The sequence below is a fragment of the Cricetulus griseus genome, chromosome 2, assembly GCF_003668045.3.
Source record: "Cricetulus griseus strain 17A/GY chromosome 2, alternate assembly CriGri-PICRH-1.0, whole genome shotgun sequence".
NCBI lineage: Eukaryota > Metazoa > Chordata > Mammalia > Rodentia > Cricetidae > Cricetulus > Cricetulus griseus.
In genome coordinates this window covers 233,190,327-233,212,134 of record NC_048595.1, presented here as the reverse complement: position 1 = coordinate 233,212,134, position 21,808 = coordinate 233,190,327, and positions in this window count along the sequence as shown.

The window sequence follows — 21,808 nt, the reverse complement described above, 5'->3', positions numbered from 1 at the left end:
AACTTGCACAGGTCTTAGGCATGCTGTCACAGCCAGTGTGAGTTCAAATATACAACCGTCCTGTTGTATCCTTGTACTCATCCTCCACCTCTAACAGTCTTTCTGCTGCCTCTTCCTTGAGATTTGACTGGAGGAGTATGGTGTAGATATCCTACTTGCAGATGAACACTCCCCAATCTTTTATTCTGTGCATATTAGCCAGTTGTGAGTTTCTATGTTGTCATCTATTGCTTCTCTAGTGAGGGTGAAGATACACTAATCCACAGATATTAAGTCATGGAAGTTGGTTTACTATTACACCCACTTAGTAGAATAATAGTAGTATGTTCTCCCCTAGTGCCAATGACCTGCCTAGCCACAGGTCATTGATCCCATAATGGTGCCAGGCACAGATTCTGTGTTGTGGATCAGGCCTTAAATTCACATGAAAGTGGGTGGTTACTCCCATGGCATGGGTGCCACTACTGCATGAGTGGACGGTCACTATTACTGCTAGCAGAGTTCACAGCTGGGTGACATTATGATGAATTTCTCCTTCAGTAGCATGTACAATAGCTTGTAGCACTGTGAAAGCTAGACAGAAGAGATGAAGCTTCTAGGTTAGTGCCCACTTGACTTCTCCAACTTATATGACTCAAGTATCTTCATTTTATTGTCATGTTCTTAAGGGCAAGCAAGAGCAATGGAAACATCATAAAATGTTTTGGGGTCTATGGGACCCTACTGTCTAACAATTCAAGAAGAGATAAACCATTGCTGGCAATGGGCTTTTTAATTACTAGCCTGTAACATCTAGTAGGGACACTGTTGCCCTGCTATAGGGAGGCTGCATTTAAACTTTTTGTATACATGCATGGATATATTTTAAGAGGCTTATAAGGTATTAGGTTTCCATATCACTTTTTCTTTTCCTTTTTGGTTTTTCAAGACAGGGTTTCTCTATAGCTTTGGAACTCATTCTGTAGATCAGTCTGGCCTTAAGCTCACAGAGATCTGCCTGTCTCTGCCTCTTGAGCGCTGAGATTAAAAGTGTCCATCACAAATGCCTGGCTCGTATTACTTTTTCAAAAGGACTTCAGTGTTAGTTGCACTTCCCCTTACGCCCTCATCCACCTTGTGCTCTCATCCTCCGCCCTTCCTCTTTATATCACTGCATTTTATCATCCGTCTCTTGAAAGCCCCCCATACGCACACAGCTCGATACTCCTTTTCTGACTTCTATAGGTATTTCAAATGAAACACAGGTATCTAAGAATTCAGATCTAGTATCCATGTATGAGGAAAGACTGTGATGCTTGTTTTTCTGTGTCTGGGCTATCTAACTCATGACGATTATTTCTAGGTCTGTCCTTTTACCTTCAAATTTTATTATTTCATTTTTCTTAAACAGCTGAATAAATTTCATTGCATAAATGTGGCACTTTTTAAGTATTCATCACTTGATGGACATCTAGCCTATTATAAACAAAGAAACGATGAATAGGTAAAATGGTAGATCATATCTATATAGTAAGATTTAGAGTCTTTGGGGATATGTCTAAGAGCAATATAGCTGAATCTTGTAATAGATATATTTCTAGCTTTTTGAGAAGCCTCTATGCTTATTTCCATGGTAGCTGCACCATTTTTCACCCCCACCATTAAGACACAGTATTTCCTTTCCCCTACATCCATGCCAGCATCTATTGTTGTCTTTCTTCTAAATTTTCTCCACTCTGGCTGGGATAAGATAAAATCTCTGAGTAGTTTTGTTTTGCATTTCCCTTGTGGCTAAGGATGTTGAACATTTTTTAAAATGACTCACAAGTCATTTGCATATCATCTTATGAGAACTCTCTGTTTAGTTCCTTGTCTCTTAGTTTTTAAGTGTATTGGTTCTCGTTTTGAACTTAACATTTTGAGAATTTTGTATTTAAGTATTTCCACACCTCCCACCCCCTTCCAACTCTGTATGTATGCATATATCCTATGGAGTCCATTTGTGTTGCATACATACGTGTGTGCGCGCGCACGCGCGCGCGCGCGCCCGCTCATGTGCGCAAGCGCCTTGGGATTGGAAAATCTAAAGGGGAGTTATCCTTGGGATTGGAAAATCTAAAGGGAAGGAGACCACTTCTCCCTTTCTCAGCAGCCATTGATTGCCTGTAGTTCTTCATCTAGGAGTAGGACCCTGTGAAATTTTCCTCCATCTGTGTTGGAATGTTTCATTCTGGAGCAGATAGAGACCATTACAAACACTCACAATTTATCAAAATGCAGAAAACAACAAACCAGAGATGCTGACCTCTAATTTGTACATCTGTAACATAACCCCCACACCACAACTCATGGAACAGTGAAGAAGAAAGGCAGAGAGATTGTAAGAGCCAGGAGACCAGCACAGCTGCTGTAAGTAATGCCTTTTATATATGACCAAAAAAAAAAAAAAAAAAAAGAGTTGAACCCATGAAATCTTGGTAATATGGCTGCCTAAAAAAGGCCTGAACAATGACAACACCAGTTGTTTTCCTGATGTTTAGGTTTTAGGTGTTTTGTGTATCTAGTTACTAACTCTTTTTCAGATGTATAGCTCCTAAAGATTTATTTCCCATTCTGTAGGGTCTATTCATCCAATTAATGGTCCTCTCAGCTGTGTGTAAGCTTCTGAGTTACAGATGGTCTCATTTGTCAGTTGTTGATCTTAATGTCCATATCCTGCTCAGAAATGACTTTCCTGATCTTGGACTTGTCAGTTCAAGCATATCCCCCACTTTCTCATCTATCAGATACAGCGTATCAGGTCCTCCAGTGAGGCCCCAGACCTGTCTGAAGCAGCTGTTTTGCAGTGTAGGAGATACTAGTTTCATTCTTCATTATGCAGTTTTCCATTTTGACCAGCACCATTTGTCAAAGATGCTATGTTTTCCCCAATGTATATTTTTAGATTCTTTATCAAAAATCAGTTGGCTGTAGGTGCAAGGACTTATATCCAGATGCTCAATTATATTCCATTAATCATGTGTCTGGCTTTATGTTCGTATGATGCTATTTTTATCACTGTATCTCTGTAGTATAACTAAAAGAGGATATAAAGCTATACCTGTTTTCCTATTCCTAGCTATGTCATGTTTTTTTCATTTTTCATGATGGATAAACACATAAAAATATATTTGATGATAAAAGAATAAAATCCTGCCGGGCGTTGGTGGTGCACATCTTTAATCCCAGCACTCGGGAGGCAGAGGCAGGTGGATCTCTGTGAGTTCGAGACCAGCCTGGTCTACAAGAGCTAGTTCCAGGACAGCCTCCAAAGCCACAGAGAAACCCTGTCTCGAAAAACCAAAAAAAAAAATAAAATAAAATCCAATGTGAAGTTCCATAGCTTCCATTCAAAATGACTACTAGAACTGTTTAGGAGTTCACTGAGTTACATAGTTTTGGGGTCTGGTTAATTTCAAGGTATAATGTTTTAGTTATGTGCAGATTTTTATAACAATGTTTAATATAAAAATCTGAGTGGCATCCTATTATCTGCCCATCTGTGCTCTGTGGCTATCTGCTGCCTTCTGCTCTGGGTCCAGTCCTGAATCCCCATCAACCTGCTGTTAGCTCTTCTCCTAACCCTTGAAGTACAAGACTTCTATATTTTTCCTCTGTCTCCGTGAGGGAGTCCCCATGACTGCCAGGAGACCTCTGAGGTAAGAGGCTGCCTGTCTGACCTCTGCTGGATCTAAAAGTGCCTAGCCTTGTTATCACACTGACCTGCTGACCATGTAGCACCTGCTGCTGGGACCTCTATACATCTTCTCAAGGAGTCTGGCTTGAGGGGAGCAGCTGCAGGGGTCTGAGGGATGTCCACCCTGCTGCCTAGCACTCTTTCCTCACAAAGGACCGTGATACCTACATATGTAAACCATGAGCTGATGAGCACAGGCACAAACTGAAGTCTACAATATATATTTTCAAATGTAAAAATGCAGACAAGAGGGCACTGAACACACTTTTCTATTAAAGTGGCCCTAGATGCTCTCCAAGGCTAATGCCCCCAATGGCTCTGTGGATGAGCCCCAGCCCTGCACTAAGGGTTTCTCTGGCCCCTTGCACTAACTGTGCTGAGTGTAAAAGGTCACAAACAGGCAGACATGTAGCTTGCCCCTATTCTTGGTGGCCTTGATAATAGTGACTGCCACTCTCTGAGTCTTCCATTGGGAACTAAACATGGACAGACGTGACTATCTAGGGGAATGGTCCCTTCCCCTTTACCAATACTCAGCCTTCTGGAGCCCCTACTCCAGCAGTATGGCAGAATCCAAGGCCCAATTTTGAAGGTTCCACTCACCTCTTAGCGGGTTTCTATAACACAGATCACTCATCTCACCACCCCAGAAAGACCCTTTCCCTCTGTCCCTATCCTCAGTTGGTAGGGTTGTCCCGCCCATACAAGGAGCACCCTAAGAACACCCACTTGCTCCTCATTAGTTTGCTCTGTTAACCTGTTTCTGCTTAATAGAAAAATGACAAAAGTGAGTCAAGCATGTGGTTCACACCATTCCCAACATTTGGAGATTGAAGTAGGAGGATCACCATGAGTTTGAGACCAGATTGAAAACCTAAAATGCATGGGCTGGAGAGATGGCACAGCAGTTAAGAGCTCTTGCTGTGTTTGCAAAAGACTCAAGCTTGATTCCCAGTACCCATATCGGACAGCTTACACCTCCCTGTACCTTCAGCTCTGGGGGAATCCCATGCCCTCTTCTGGCCTCTGAAAGCACCTGCACTCATATACATTTGCCTCCCATGCAGACATGCATACACACCTGTAATTAAAAGATAAAAATAAATGTTTAAAAACTCAGAAGCAATAGGCAGAGCTGCAGCATCTCAGTTACTTCACTTCTTTACCGAATCTACAGCTTCCTACTCAAGACTAGAAACTGAAACAGAGTGACATCCACCCAGTAACAGTAATAGTAATTACTATGCACCATTACTATGTTTAAAATCAGCAACCACTTCTCACTTCCTCAGCTTTTGACCCACAACTCATGGCTTCTCACCAGTGAGTCCCTCTTACTCATTTGTTCATTCATAAAAATGAAACTCCTGTCTCACCTTTTCACCATGTACTCTGTGATTGCATCTTCCTCCTGCTTCCCTAAGCTTTTCTGGAGTTGCACCACACACAGGTAAGTTTATTTAATCATGTTAGTCGGCAAACTACAGGCAGGGCCAGACAGTAGCTAAAACGTTTTAACCACTGTGTGACCACTAACCGGGGATCTGTGCTCCCCCAGTGACATGATAGCAAGAGGCACTGTCACACCTGGCTTTTCATGTGGGTTGTGGGGATTGAACTCAGGTCCTTATGCTTGTTTGTCAAGCATTTTACTCCAGCCCCACACTCAGACTTTTGGTTACTGAAAAGCAACCTGTCACTAAGAACCCTTCTCTTGACACTGAGTAAACAAAGGACTCAGTAAAGCAAAGTAAACAAATTGCTTCAAGGCATCAGGATAACTATTTGCTTGGTCATTAGAAGCCACAGTGTGAAGAACAAAGGCTTGAGCTAGCATTGTGCTTAGATATTTAATCAACCTACATTGGCTAAGGTGTTTAAGCTTCAGGAAAGTGAGCAGTAAGCTCAAGCAGAATTGCTGACTGTCCAGGAGCAAACATCAGAAATACAGGCCATGGCTCTCTCTTCAGGGTTTTTATCTCTGTCCAGCACAGAGACTCACCTTCTGCAGCACAATAGACAGACACCACACTTCAGCTATTATAGCACAAGTCAAAGCCAAATTTCCTGAGATGCTGAACATGTAGTCTGCCCATAACTCACCAATAAGATCACTTTGTTCTTTAGCAGACATTTATTCCACAGCAATGAAGAGAGAGGCTCACCCAGACATGAAATGGATAGAAACTTTTTCCCTGCTGATCTGCAAACTGGAAGGAAAGAATGTCTGTGTTCTGCCCTTCCTCCACGAGCCCAGCTTCATCTACACACTGTCGTGGTCTGTACTCTATTGTTGTGAACACACACCATGACCACAGTAACTCTTAGAAAGGAGAACATTTGATTGGGGCTGGCTTACACTTTCAGAGGTTTGGTCCATGGTCATCATGGCAGGGAGTATGGCAGCATCCAGGCAGACATCATGGTGTTGGAGAAGTTGATAATTCTAAATCTGGATCCAGAGGTAGCAAGAAACGATACTGGGCCAGCCTTGAGCTTTTGGAATCCCAAAGCCTACCCTCAGTGACATGCTTCTTCCACCAAGTCCACACCTCCTAGTCCTTCTCAAGTAGTGCCACTCCCTAATAATCAAGCATTCAAATCTATGAGCCTATGGGAGCCAGTCCTATCCAAACTAGCACACCAGGATCTGTCAATGTGCCAGAATCTCACCCCAATGGCCCATGACTATTAGCCTGACATAGGAACAGATGGCAGTGATGGCCCCATATCAGCTAGATGAAAGAAATGACCTCACACCCAGCCAACATCCCCCTCCAAGTTTGTAACAAGTGGCCGCTAGCCATAGTGATCAGCAGTTGTGTGGACAAAGGATGTTCCTGAAGCTCTCTGATGGCAATCGTGGTTGTTTTCCATATGCATATGGTGTGTGGGAACTCCACATGAGAACCAAATGCTACAGTGAGGCCCTGTTAGGCTTGTGGCCCTACACTCAAACCTTACCTTGAAAACAAGTGCACATGTCCTGGGTACTGTGGAAAGGGCCTTCTGCTCCTCACAGTACCAAAGCAGGAGCCTCTGTTCTTCTGTCCTTACTCAGAGTTCAGGTCACACCAGCAGTCTCTGCATGTGCCCTCTTACTTTTCATTTAGTTGTTTTACTTTTAAGTTACAAAATCAATAAGCTTTTGTGGTTTTGAAAAAGCACTAAATTTTCAAAACACAAATAGCAAAAGATCCATTTGCCCCACTTGGGTCTCTATTACCCTTCCCTGTAAGGAACCAATCAGTGGGGTTTTTTTGTTTGTTTGTTTGGTTGGTTAGTTGGTTGGTTGGTTGGTTTTGATGGGAAGTTTCCCTTGTCACCTTTCCTGAACTTTTAGAAATGGAATATGGTTTCAATATGCATTCCTAAATGTGTCATTTTGTTTGTGGGAATTAGATTCATACAAAGAGATTCCAAAACTAAGAATTTTACATATTAATTGTTTTTGGTTCTTTGCCATCAACCATAAGGTCTCAGTAGATGGGCATTTCTCTATGAGGTCATTTCGGCAGGAGAGTTTTGGAATGTCATGGCTGATAAATTGAAATTGTTTAGATGGAGTTACATCCATCTTTCAAAAGACTGCTGTTTTGGGTCCTCTAACCATGAAGGTTTGAATCCCCTTGTACCAGGGCCAATCTGATGCATTTTAAGACTTTCTTGGCTACTAGAGAGACTAAATTCCTTCAAATGTTCAATGGCCATACAATCTCACTGCATGGAAGAGAGGGATTAGTATTGGAAGCCTGGAAAAAAACATTCCTAAGGTACCATGAGGCGGTGTCTGCCCTGAGTGCCTCCAGTGTTGGGAATGCCTCCAACACTGTAAATACCTCCCTCACAGATGCTGGCACCACCATAGTTCTGAGGGACTCCTGGGAGCTGACAAATGGTCAGAAACACTGATGCAGTCAGTAGATGTGGGTGATGGTTGATGTTGTCACCTTGACAGGACTTAGGATCATCTTGAAGACAAATGTCTGGGCATGCCTGTGGTGGCATTTGTAAACCAGATTAACTGAGGAGAGTGACTATGAGAGGAACCATTGCACAGCTTGGAGCACTGCAGCAGATACAAAGGAGAAATCCATCGAGAGCTAGGACTGTGGATGGCATGACACCAGCTGCTTCACCTTCCTTCCACCTTGTAGAAGGTCTGTGTCCTCATCTGGAAGCCAAAGTAAACCCTGATTTGCTTCTTGTCATATATCTTAAGAGTACAGTTATGAAAACAGTAATTAATGTAGTCAGTGAGGTCTCAGGGGTATGGCTGTGGGTCCTTGGTAACCAATGATCTAAACAGACATAAGTCAAACTAACCTTCTTTCTCAATAATTATGTTTTTTCTTTACAGGAAGTAAATATCTCTGAAAATAAGATGCATCAGATGCCGAAATTTAAGCAAAATCACATTTAGAGTTTCAAAGACCTATGGGGCATAAAAAGAAAACACAGCTCATTTCACAGCCCATTTATGAGGCATCTCCCACATGGTGTATACACAGTGTGCTGGCAGGTTAAAATTATTTTCTTGTTTATGTCCAACTCTTAGGGGAAAATGTAATATAAAGTTGGGTCTGAAAGGAGGTCTTCAATCAATCTTTCTACAGCCTTACAGAAGTAATCACATTCAAGGAACTGAAAGCGATGGTCCCTTGCACCTGAAAACCATGCACCTCGGTGCTCTAGAGTATCCTGACTGTATAGCAAGACCCTGCTCAAAAAATAAAAAGCAAGACTAGAAGTCATCCTTGGTTTCAAAGTATCATGATTAGCTGTGTGCATGTCATCTGATGCTAGTGTTGTACTTCAGCCCTAAAAGGACAAACACTGACTTATTTGCCTTTCCATCAATTGCATGTGTGTTTACTGCATAGCTAAGTAACACAAAACTGCAAAGAGTATGTTTGCTGTTTGGAGAAGATTCATTTCTGGTTTTAAAACATCATTTGGATTATTTCTGTCTTATTTTGTTTTCTATTACTGTAATAAAGACCATGACTAAAAGCAACTTGAGGACAAAAGGATTTATTTCAGCTCATAGGCTATAGTCCAACATCCAAAGAAGCAAAGGCAGGAACCTGGAGGCAGGAACTGGAGCAGCAGACCATAGAGGAATGCTGAGTACTGGCTTGTTCTCTGTGGCTTTCTCAGCCTGCCTTTTTATACAGGCCAGGACCTCCTGTCCAGGGGTGGCACTGCCCACATTGGGTTTGGCTCCCTATATCAATCATTAATCAAGAATGCCCCAAAGATGTGCCCACAGGCCAATGTGATATAGGCAATTCCTCCATTGAGGATCCCTCTTCCCAGGTGACTAGTTTGTATCCAGTTGACAGAAAGTGAACAGCACATTTTTAGTTTCTCATTAAAAACCTATCTTAATAAAAACCTCTGTGAGGCTTGGCACACCCTCAGCTTGAGGTAAGTGTGGGAGCTGCTCTGGCCCCAACTCATGCCATCAACCCCTCCTCAGATCTTCATGGGCATCCTCCTTGAGTTGACTGGATCTACCCAGACAGGAAGGCCCACCCTGAGTCTTAGCCCACCCTCCACCTTCAGCTTGAGTGAGGAGAATACCAGGAGAGGATAGACCATGCACAGTTGCAGACACTGAAGCCTTGAAACACATACACCACCAGGAAACTAAAAGAGAGGGAGAGACCCCACCTGCACCCACTGGAAGAAGGCATGGGAAGACAACAGTTATAAGAACACAATCATAAACAAAAAGACCAACATGACACTGCCAGAATCTAGGGACTCCACACTAGCAAGACCTGAAAAGTCCAATGCAGAGGAAGAAGAAGAGACAGACCTTCAAAACTATCTTATGAAGATGATAGAGACCCTTAAAGAGGGAAGGAGAATATCCCTTAAAGAAATAGATGAAAAACAAACAAAAAATCATGAAATGGAGGAAAAGACAAACCAAAAAATTCAAGAAATAAACAAATCTCTTAAAGAATCTAAAGAAAGCCAAGAAAAAAACAATCAAACAAGTGAAGCAAACCATTCAAGCAGTTCAAGGCTTGAAAGCTGAAATAAACAATAAAGAAAACTCAGAATGAGGGAATGCTGGAAATAGAAAAGTTGGGTAAACAATCAGGAACTACAGATGTAGTGAGTATAACCAATAGAATACAAGAGATGGGAGAGAGAATCTCAGCTGTTCAAGACTCACTAGAGGATATACAGTCATTGACCAAAGAAAATCTCAAGTCAAACAAATCCCTAACACAAAATATCCAGGAAATATGGGACACTGTGAAAAGGCCAAACCTAAGAAAAATAGGTATAGAAGAAGGTGAAGAAATACAGCTCAAAGGTACAGAAAACATATTCAACAAAATCATAGAAGAAAACTTCCCCAACCTAAACAAGGATATGCCTATGAAAGTACAAGAAGAATACAGAATACCAAATAAACTGAACCACAAACAGAAGTCCCCTCTCCACATAATAATCAAAACACAAAACTTACAGAAAAAAGAAAAATATTAAGAGTAGCAAAAGAAAAAGCCAAATAACATATAAAGGCAGACTATCAGAATTATACCCAACTACTCAATGGAAACTTTGAAAGCCAGAAGGTCCTGGATAGATGGTCTACAAACGCTAAGGGAACATGGATACCAGCTACTGTATCCAGCAAAGCTTTCAATCACTATGGATGGAGAAAACAAGATATTCCATGAAAAAAACAGATTTAAACAATACACATCCTCAAATCCAGCCCTACAGAAAGTACTGGAAGGAAGACTTCAACCCAACGAAGATAAATACACTCACAAAAACATAAGCAATAGATAATACCACTTTACCAAATAGCAAAAGAAAACTGGGGGGGAGGGGAATCCACACATAATAACACCACCACCACCAAATCCAAAACAAACAAGAATCAACTATCAATTAATATCCATCAATGTCAATGGTCTTAATTTGCCTATAAACAGATACAGGCTAACAGAATGGATACAAAGACAGAATCCATCCTTCTGCTGCATACAAGAAACACACCTCAACGTCAAAGAGAGATGTTACCTCAGAGTAAAGGGCTAGGAAAAGATTTTCCAATCAAATGGGCTCAAGAAACAAGCTGATGTAGCAATCCTAATATCTAACAAATTAGACTTCAAACTAAAATCAATCAAAAGAGATGAAGAAGGGCATTTCATACTCGTCACAGGAAAAGTCCATCAAGATGAACCTCAATTCTGAATATCTATGCCCCAAATATAAAGGCACCCACATTCATAAAAGAAACATTACTAAACTTCAAATAACACATAAAACAAAGAAACTACAGAAACAGCTGGCTTGAACAGGGGGAGCACATGGACCCCAGATTGCTGTCTGGGAGGCCAGCACAGGACTGATCCAGACCCCTGAATGTGGATGTCAATGAGGAGGCCTCCCCACTCCATGGGACCCCTGGTAGTGGATCAGTAATTTTCCCTGGTATAAGAAGGGACTTTGAGAGCCCATTCCTCATGAAAGGATGCTCTCTCAGCCAGGACACATGGGGAAGGGCCTAGGCCCAGCCCAGGATGATGTGGTAGAAATAGGAGAGCCCCCATGGAGGGTCCTACCCCCCTGGGGAGCAGAGGGGGGTGGGTTGGGGGACTGGAGGGGGGCTGGGTGGGAGGGGAGAGAGAGGGAGAAGGGATTGTCATGTAAAGCAAGCTTATTCCTAATTTGAACTAATAAAAAAAGGAACTAACAAAAGTTATGACCCAATGGGATTAACAGACATCTATAGAACAGTCCATCCAAAAGAATATAAAATTTTCTCAGCACCACATGGAACCTGCTCTAAAATCAACCACATACTAGGCAACATAGCAAACCTCCATGGATACAAAACAATATATAATAACCCCCTGTATCTTATCAGACCACCATGCTTTAAAGTTAGAATTCAACAACACAAGGAACTGTGTTAAAGGAAGGCTGAAAATCTCTGCCCTAGTCCCTCATACTCATCAGATGGTCTTCATAAGAGAAAAGCAGCTTAAAGTGTTCACATTGTTCTCCTGTTTTACTTATTTTTAAAGTGTGTGTGTGTGTGTGTGTGTGTGTGTGTGTGTGTGTGTGTGTGTGTGTGTGTATGTGTTGTGCATACTGTCTTTTGATCTATTGGAAATGACTGTAAATAAATTAGAAATCCCTTATCAAAGTTTAGAAAAATCTCTGTGAGAAAATTTCTGAGAAAAATGTCTTTTTTTCCAAATAATACAATTCACAAACATGAGATTCTTTTGTTCTAATAATAATAGCCAAAATGAGTGTTATGTTTGAATCTGCAATGTCGCCCATAGGCTCATGTTTGTCCAATCTGGTGACATTGTTTCTGGGGATTATAGAACTTTTGAGGAAAGATACACAACTTTCAGAGTAAAAACATTCCTACCTTCAGGTGGAAATATTGAGCCCGTGAAAGCATGTCAAGACTGTTGACTGTAAGAACTTGGCAATGACTTTTGAAGACAAAAACAACAAGCATAAAGCTTTCAAAACACAGGGATGGGGTTCGGGTTCTGCAGCCCAGCTAGGGGACACCTGACACCTGGGGTCTGCTCATGGGATCCGAACTCAGTGGATCCACCACACTCAGAGACTGCCAAGGCCCCAGTAACAGTCGTGCCTACATGCACCGGCCCAGGTAGGCCAGCTAACATCAAATTAAATGGAGAGAAACTCAATGCAATTCCTCTAAAATCGGGAACAAGACAAGACTGCCCACTCTCTCCATACTTCTTCAATATTGTCCTTGAAGTCCTAGCTAGAGCAATGAGACAACAAAAGGAGATCAAGGGAATACAAATCAGAAAGGAAGAAATCAAACTTTCACTATTTGCAGATGATATGATAGTCTAAATAAGTGACCCAAAAAACTCTACCAGGGAATTCCTACAGCTGATAAACACCTTCAGCAAAGTGGCAGGATACATCATTATCTCAAAAAAGTCTGTAGCCCTACTATATACAGATGATACATTTGTGGAGAAAGAAATCAGAGTAACATCACCCTTTATAATTGCCACAAACAACATAAAAATAACCAAAAAAATGAAAGATCCGTACCATAAGAATTTTGACTCTAAAGTATGAAATTAAAGAAGATACCAGAAAAAGGAAGGATCTCCCAGGTTCTTGCATAGGTAGGATCAACATAGTAAAAATGGCAATCTTGCCAAAAGCAATCTACAGATTCAATGAAATCCCCATCAAAATCCCAATACAATTCTTCACAGACCTTGAAAGAACAATTTTCAACTTTACATGGAGAAACAAAAGACCCAGGATAGCTAAAACAACCCTGTACAATAAAGAAACTTCTGGAGGCATCACCATCCCTGACTTCAAGCTCTATTATAAACCTATAGTCCTGAAAACAGCTTGGTATTGGCACAAAAATAGACAGGTAAACCAATGGAATAGAGTTGAAAACTGCAATATTAACCCACACACCCTACAAACACCTGATTTTTGACCAAGAAGCTAAATTTATAAGATGGAATAAAGAAAACATCTTCAACAAATGATGCTGGTATAACTGGATGCTGACATGGAGAAGACTGCAGATAGATCCATGTCTATCGCCATGCACAAAACTTAAGTCCAAATGAATCAAAGACCTCAACATAAATCCAGCCACACTGAACCTATTAGAAGACAAAGTGGGAAATACGCTTGAATTAATGGGTACAGGAGAACGATTCCTGAACATCACAACAGTAGCACAAACACTGAAATCAACAATTGATAAATGGGACCTCCTGAAACTGAGAAGCTTCTGTAAGGCAAAGGACACAGTCAGTAAGACAAAACGGCAGCCCAGAGACTGGGAAGAGATATTCACCAACCCCACATCTGGCAGAGGGCTGATCTCCAAAATATACAAAGAACTCAAGAAGCTAGTCTCCAAAACACCAAACAACCCAATTAAAAAGTGGGGTACAGAACTAAATAGACAATTCTCAACAGAGGAATCTAAAATGGCTGAAAGACACATAAGAAAAGTGGTCAACATCCTTAGCCATCAGGGAAATGCAAATCAAAACAACTCTGAGATACCATCTTACTCCTGTCAGAATGGCTAAAATCAAAAACACCAATGACAATTTATGCTGGAGAGGATGCAGAGAAAGAGAAACACTCCTCCACTGCTGGTAAAGTGCCAACTTGTACAGCCACTGTGGAAATCAGCATGGCAACTCCTCAAGAAAATGGGAATGAGTCTACCACAAGATCCAGCAATTCCACTCCTAGGCATATACCCAAAAGAAGCACATTCATATAACAAGGACATATGTTCAACCATGTTCATAGCAGCATTATTTGTAATAGCCAGAAACTGGAAGCAGCCTAGATGCCCCTCAACCGAAGAATGGATAGAAAAATTGTGGTACATTTACACAATGGAGTACTACTCAGCAGAAAAAATAATGGAATCTTGAAATTTGCAGGAAAATGGATGGAACTCGAAGAAACCATTCTGAGCGAGGTAACCCAATCACAAAAAGACAAACATGATATGTACTCACTCATATGTAGACCTGCTTTATGATACATAGTAGTGACCATGCTTTATTAGAGCTGTTTTTAATGATGTTGCTCAGAATGGTTTCTTCCCAGATGATGATTGAGAAGCTAATTTTAAAAAATTGGTGCCAAGTACCACAAGAGTAACAGAACTGTGCTGTTTTCTGGGATTTTGTTTTTTACTTTGTTGTTGTTGTTTGTTGTTTTGTTTTGTTTTTGTTTTTGTTTTTTTTAAATAGAGTGTGCTGGATGTCTCTACAATTTTGTTCAAATGACTGCAGAACCTGGAAAAGCTGTTGCTGCTATTGATGTATAACACACTGCCATTATTGGTCTTTATATATATATGCTAATTGAAACTCAAATATGTGGTGAATCAAAGGTGTTTCAGTGAGTGCTCACCTGTGCATGCAAATTTGATTTCATCTTTAGTAAGTAGTAAAGTTATATGCTTGCCAAAAAAATAATAAATAAGTGACACACTGGAAGACAAATGTCACACAATTTCAATTTTATGTGTAACCTAGAAATGATGAACTTATGGGAACAGAGAGCAGAATTGTGACTATTAGGCTTAAATGTGGGTCTTTTAACAATGGGGAAACGATTGGTTTAAGGATATAAAACTGCAGTTGGACAAGAGGCATGGACTCTGTGATGTCTTGAGGTCTACTGAGAGCATGATAAATATGGTTGATAACAATATGCTATACTTTAAAAGTTGTGAGATAGTATACTTTAAGTGTTCTCAAAACAAAAATGATGAGTATGTGTGATATAACATGTTAATCGGTTTAATTTAGCCATGCCATTGTGAACATACTATATTATGTATCATAATTGTGCATGACTTTATTTATGAGTTAAATAAATGAATGGAAAAAAAGTTTTGGCTCAATTGGACTTAACAGATATCTATAGAACATTCTACCCAAATACAAAACAATTTACCTTCTTCTCAGTGCTACATGGAACCTTCTCTAAAATTGACCACATACTTGGCAACATAGCAAACCTCAACAAGTACAAAAATTTGAAATAACTCCCTGTGTCTTATCAGACCACCATGCTTTAAAATTAGAATTCAAATGACTCCAGAATCTGGAAAAGCTGTTGCTACTTCTGATGCATAACACACTGCCATTATTGGTCTTTTTATATAAATATAAATATATATATACATATATAATTTGAATTTTTGGAAACTTTAGCTGTGCTGTCAACTTTGGAAAAAATGTATGCCAGTTTACAGTGTTGGGTTGGCATTGTACAAAAATTAACAGCCATATTGGTCTAGAAATGTTGAACTTAATTTTTTTCCATTTGTACAGGGGTACCGCACTATATTAAATATGTAAGGTCTTAAAAAACAAAAGAAAGGATTTTGAGAGCCCATCCCATATGAAGGGATGCTCTCTTGACCTGGACACATGGGGAAGGGCCTAGGCCTGGCCCAGGATGATGTGGTAGACTTTGGGGAGCCCCTTTTGAGGGCCTTACCCTGCCTGGGGAGTGGGGGGAGATGGGTAGGGGCAGGTGGGATGTTGGGGGAGGGGAGGGTGAGGGAGAGGGAGAAGGGATTGACATCTGAAGCAAGCTTGTTCCTAATTTGAACTAATAAAATAAAAGTAAAAAATGAAAAAAAAAAGAAAAGAAAGCGTTATTGGAGCTTACAGTTTCAGAGTCCATGACCATCATGGCAGGGAGCATGTCAGCAGGCAGGCTAGCAAGGTGCTGGAGCAGCTGCTGAGAGTCCACATCTTTATCCACAGCAGGAGACAAGGATTGCTAACTGGGATTGGCATGGACTTTTGAAATTGCAAACCCAGCCCAGTAACACACCTCCTTCAACATGGCCATACCTCCTAACCCTTCCTAAAGAACTGGGGACCAAGTATTGAAATGAGCCTGTACAAGCCATTCTCATTCAAATGACCACATGACCTCAGTGGTTACAAAATGGAGAAGCTGACTTCAATTCAGTCTCTGAAGAGCAGCCCGCCTATGCATGAATTGTGAACAATGAACCAGTTGCCTTAGCTGTCCCCAGGAGAGGCTCAGTGCACCAGAGCTCTCAGACTTCATTTGGTCTTTGTTCTCAAACCTAGAACTGTTTTCTTATGAACTATCCAATGCAATTAGCACTCTCCTAAGACTGCTTTGGCAAAACAGCTACAAACAAGCAATTTAAGTTTCTATAAACACAGGAATGTTTCCAGCAGCTCAAAAATCTTAAATGCCTTCTGGTCGCTGATCTTCCCATGTCTTATTTTGGGTTTTGTCTTGTGAAGTTTCAGCATGATAGCCAAAAACTGATTGCCAATGCCACCAAAAAAACAAGGGACTTCCCCTGCACTTTCATTCAGGGCTTTGTAGCTCCAGGCTCAGGTTTAATCTACTTGAGTTGCCTTTTGTGTGGTATGAGGATCTAGTTTTATTCTTGAACATAGGAAATTCTGTTTTCCCAAAACTATTTACTAAGGAGAATGTCCCTTCCCATTGAATCTTCTTGGTGGCCTTGTCACAGATCTTTTGAGCATGTGTGCTATGTGAGCTTATTTCTGAGTCCTCCATTTTCTTCCACTAGCCTATCTGTTTTAATGCCATTGCCAGGCTGTTCTAATTACTGTAGTTTTGCAATATGCTTGAAATCAGAGGTGTGGGAAATCCATCACCGCTTCTTTCTAAAGATGGATGTGGCTATTTGGACTCTTTCTCTGTTCCACATGAATTTTAGTTTAAGTGTGAGGGGGACACAAGAGAGGAGACATTGAGGTAAACAAGCACAATCCTCTGTTCTGTGGGAGGAAAAAGTCCAGAGATCTAACTGGTTGTGAAGACAATAGTTAATGACACCACAGGGTGACTTTCAAGTCACCAGGAAGCAGCTCAGCTGCTGGTTCCAAGAGACAATGGATGTGGTGCTTTGATGGATCACAGTCACATAGCATGTGAGACATGCTATCCTAAGTCTTACAAACCACTGTTCCTCACTCAAGATCTCTACCCCTATGGACTGAACATACAGAAAATGCCAAATGCAACAAAATTAGGAAGTCCCCTTGTGTGGACCAGAGCTTTTGGTGTTTTCATGAAGATCCCAAGGTGGAGTGGAGTGGCCAGAGCGCATAGAAGTTGTCTCCCCAAATTGATAAGAACAGAAGAGACAAGGACCCCAACATAGCACTTTTGAGAATGCCCCTCCTGGAGGCCAGGGATGCCAAAGAGAGTTCTGCTCCTGGCTGCTTGTTGTTTGCCACCCTTGCCTGGAAGCCATGTATGTGGATATGACCAAAAGTGAAAGGGTTCACTTGGACACCTTGTGATTGGACCAGGTGGACTGACCAGCTCATCTTACCTTACCCATGCCTCCCCCCAGTTTCTGCTATAAGTACCCATGCCTCCCCCCAGTCTCTGCTGTAAGTCTCCATGCCTCCCCCCAGTTTCTGCCATAGGTCCCTTTTTAAAGCCCCTCAACTAGCAGTTTCACCATATCCTACTTCTGGGGACCTCCCCTGCTCTACAGAAGCTCTCTCTTCTTCCTGCCTCTTAAGTGCCCAGCTATGAGTCTGCAACAACTATTTTCTATAACAACTCATCCTCTGTGGTCCACACATTGAATTCTTTAAATTCATGAAGTAAAAACCTGGTAGACACTAAGTGTAAATCTTGTGTAACCAGGGGCTTCATGCACCCTAGGTCCTAAGCTAAAGCCCACTCACAAGCAAAGGAAGACTGTAACTTTCAAAGACATCCCAATGTTTTCCATAGTAAACTGGGTGGTCTCATTGTTGGGGAAAATCTGAAAGAGGAGTGCATGGAGACTACTCTAGCAAGGATGTGAGACCATGTGACAACAGTATCTAGCGTGGGACCAGATACACTGAAATCCTATGGTGGTCATGTTGCAAAGTCTTCTTGGGATTTCTTCCCCCAAATATTTGGAAAATGCCTCTACTCCTTATCCCTGGGCAGAGGGCTGCTGGATCTGAGGCTCACTCTGCTTTTGGAGTTGTCTGTGGGTGTCTCTTCTTCCTCATGCTCTCCAATAATTGCTTCTCTGACACTCAGCAGGGGTAACTGAGGATAACACTTGGAATTTTAATCATCATTTCTAATACGCTATTCTCTCAACTGTCTTTGTCTCTTTAATTGCAGGCTCTATGCCACAAAGACTGTTTCCATAAAAATTGTTCTGCTTTCCCTGCCTATTCAAACTCAAGGTACTTGGGCAACAGGGCTGTTTTGTTTGTTTTGTTCAGGTTAATGGCTAAGAATTTTCTATAGAAGAATTGCTTTTTTTTTAACTGACAGCTTTCTCTGGGGTGATGGTGGTAGCCCAGTTCTTTCTAATAGTTATCCATTGGTAAGTCTTAACTGTGAATGGGTGACACCCTTGCCTGCAGTATACTATTAATGTTATTAATGGAACCACAGTCATACAGTCTTCTCATGCCTATCTCCCCTTCACAAAGCTCCTTCTGAGTCACTTCAACCCATTCCTGTGACCTGAGACATTCTCACCCCATGTGAGAGGACCCTTCTGTGTACCTTTCCTGCTGTGCCAGATACTTTCCTTTTTGATATGCCCCTCTTACTTCACCCTCCTGTGCTCCCCCCCTGGATCAGCCCTGGAAACTGCACTGGGCACTGCAGGAAGGCAGCCTGAGGTCAAGATATCATTCATTGGTCTGGTTTTATCTGGGTTCTGGGGAGACTTTTCAGCTCCGGCTGTTACCTACTGTCACAGTCAGTATATTTGTTCCACTTGATAAGGGGTTAGCCACAAGTCAAAACTCAGTTAGCAAGGCTACTTCCTCATTGTACCATGCCACACAGTCTCCAGATGTAGGTGCAGCAAATAGCAGCTATGGCCTGAAGTGTTTCAAATGGCCTGAGCCACCCTGGCTCTCATTCTTGTAATTAACTCTGTGCTGATTTAAATGTCTCTAGTCTGAATTTTCCAATTAAGGTCTGCTGTTCAGGTGATAATGTTTTGTGTGTGCTGAGATTGACCATTGGGAGCTGCCAGCAACAACAGCATTGCATGATGTTATATGTGTGTGCTGAGATTGACCATCGGGAGCTGCCATCAACAACAGCATTGCAGAAAAGCACACACAGAAGCAACTCTGCAAGACCTTACCAGGATGCTTCCTCCAGGACCCAGGATCTGAAGGCCCTGTGCTCTTTCTGTTGATAGGAGGGGGTAGGAGGGGATGGGGAGAATACATACAGGGTGGTATGAGGAAGGGAGGGAGGGGAAGGAAGGGAGGGAGGGAGGAAGGGAGGAAGGGAGGGAGGGAGGAGGAGGAGAGGCAAGAGCAACAGCTTGCTTCCAGGGTTTTGAATTTCTGTCTCATTGGCCCTTTCTACCAGTGCACTCACCCTGCCTCCCCTCAGTACCATGCTCACACACTGATCTTTGGACTGGGGTGTTTCATGTGGCTGGAGTTGCAGTTCAGTTGACAGAGGTTTTCCTATCCCCAGCAAAGCCCTGGGTTTGACTTACACGAGGCACAGTGGCCCACCTTGCAATAACTAATCTTGGTTGGCAATTGACACACCTGGAAAGAACAATGGGCAAGTGAGACATTGCCTCCATCAGGTTGGCCTGCATGCATTTCTATGAGGCCTTTTCTTTATTGCCAATTGATACAGGAGGATCCAGTCCACAGTGGGTGGTGCTATCCCTAGCCATGCAGGCTTAAGCTATATAAGAAAGCTAGCTGAGCAAGCCAGAGAAGCCAATCCACTCATTCAGCAACATCCCTCTATGGCAGCAGTTCCCAACCATGGGTTGTGACCCCTTTGGGGGATGTCAAAGGACCCTTTCACAGGGGTCACCTGAGACCATTGGAAAACACAGATATTTACATTACAATTCATAACAGTAGTAAAGTTACAGTTGTGAATTAGCAACAAAAAATAATTTTACAGTTGGGAGTCAACTATATTAAAGAGTGGCAGCATTAGGAAGGTTGAGAACAACTGCTCTATGGTCTCTGCCTCAGTTACTGCCTCCAGATTTCTGAACCCCTGCCTTGTCTTCCCCAGATGTTGGACTGTGACCTGTAAACTGAAATAAACACTTTCCTCCCAAAGTTGCTTTGGACAGTGTTTATCACAACAGCAGAAGAGTAGATAATGTACACCTATATTCCACACACTAGGGAGGCACAGGCAGGGGCGGGGAAGGGGAATTCACGGCCATCCTTAGCTACACAGTGAGTTCAAGGCCAACCTAGGATATAAGAGACCCTGTATTGTACCAGTGCTTACTTACCAAGATGGGGTTACCTGGTCAGTGGGAATTAAAACCAGGTCTGGATGGAGATGCCACAGCAAGATGGAGCCTGTGACCATTTATTGCAAGCAATCAGACATTTTACATTTATCATAAACAGAGTGAAATGGCAGTTTCCAGGATACAATAACATTTGCAAACTCTACCAGGTATACAAGATTAATGTCTAATTAATTGTCCTGTCAAGCTTCTATAGGCTTCATTGACTTCTAGAGAACACAGAGAAGCACGAGTGATCTGAGTGTTTTCACTGCCTGGGTTGCTCAGGAACTGAAAGGTGCACACGGCACCCTAGGAGTCAAAGTCTCTAACCAGAAGAGACCTATGACTATGATGCATGCCTCTCAGCATGGCTAGAGCAGACAAACTCCATGGTTCCCTGCACCGAATCAAAGAAAGAAAAAAGAATCAAAGAACAGATTGGAGCTGAATCTCAGCACAGTATGGTTACCTGACTGCTCACAACCTGGCTCCCGACCAGTGTTGATGAAGCGCCATTACAGAAGGCCTCAAGAATGCAGACAAAGGTGAGGAGCCCTGAACCCCATGATGAGGCTTAAATGGGGGAAGAAGACATCTCCATCAATTCTTTACAGATTCGGTTATGTAACAAACTCAGAATAGGGGGCCTACAATAAGCATTGCTCACATTCTACTGAAACTAGCATCTTATCTTGGGATGCGTCGTAATCCCATAGGAGTTTCCTATTGCAAAACCTTCCTTTATGGCAGGGGAGATAGCTCAGTGGATAAAGTGTATGCCATACAAGTGTGCAGACCAGAGTTCAAATCCCATCATTCAGATAAAAATGAGCCAGGCTGGCATGGTCACCTGCCTGTAATTCCAGAACTTGTGAGGCAGAGACACGGGGTCCTTAGGACAGCTACACTAGTGAAATCAGTAAACTCAGGGGTCAGTGAAAGACTGTTATGTGGGGGAAATGCCCATTGACTTAATTGCAACCTCTGGCCTCTACATATGCATTACACACACACACACACACACACACACACACACACACACACACACACACACACACAGGTGCGTGCAGCCTTACACATGCAAACATGCATATGCACAACATAGACACATAGGCATGCAAAAACAAAATCTTCCTTTGGTTTTTCCAATCACTGAGAAAGGAAATAGATAGATAAATAAATCCCTTGGCCTCATGGGTGGAGATTAGGGTTTGACAACTGGGCAGAAGGCTGTAGTTCTCAATTTT